Raw genomic sequence first — 779 nt, 5'->3', positions numbered from 1 at the left:
TTTCCTGCCCTAAACCGGAAGTGATGTCATTTTCGCGGAAAATGTAGTTTTTTACTTGTAGGCTTCAAAAGCCTATACTGGTGTTTTTATAAGTAAAGTTTCACTTTATGCTTTTCTGAATAGTTTCTGGGATGCTTAGAACTCAAATTGCACTGCTGGAAATAGTTTATTTTGATGCACATGCTGTGTTCTTTGCAAATTTGCATCATAGGATTGTTTTTTGTTTTTCCTGCAGTATATAAAAATTGGTGTATCTCAAAAATAAAACTATGAAGACGCTCAAAATAAATTTCCTGTTGTTGTAAACTATTTTTTTGCAACTTTTTTATATTTAAAGTTTTGAGGGATAAGCCTCTTAAATTTCTCCAAGTAGAAATATATGTAAAAAAACTAAAAACAATTTTCAATTTTTTTTGTAGTTTATTGCACTTTTTTGCAATGAAGGTAGTTACTATGGACTTAATGCATACATATTATTAAAATATGGGCTATATCAGTTGTATTGATGTATAGCAACTTGAAATGCTCCCAAAAATGGCACTACAGCATGTAAAAATATAATATAAGCTCTGGCGGACTTGGTTCTATGGTAGGTCTTAAAGGGTTAATGAAACAACACTTTTAAAGTTAAAGTACTGGATGTCATCAAAAACAAGCTGTATACTCAGAAGTGAGATATTAACACAGAATTTGATGTGGGGTGCTATTTATGTATTTGTTAACATAAGGCTTTTTAAAAAAAACTTTCTTTTAACTTAATCAATAAAATTAGCTTCCAG

This window comes from Oreochromis niloticus, linkage group LG6 (assembly GCF_001858045.2).
Source record: "Oreochromis niloticus isolate F11D_XX linkage group LG6, O_niloticus_UMD_NMBU, whole genome shotgun sequence".
Lineage (NCBI taxonomy): Eukaryota > Metazoa > Chordata > Actinopteri > Cichliformes > Cichlidae > Oreochromis > Oreochromis niloticus.
Note: the sequence above shows the minus strand (reverse complement) of the source record.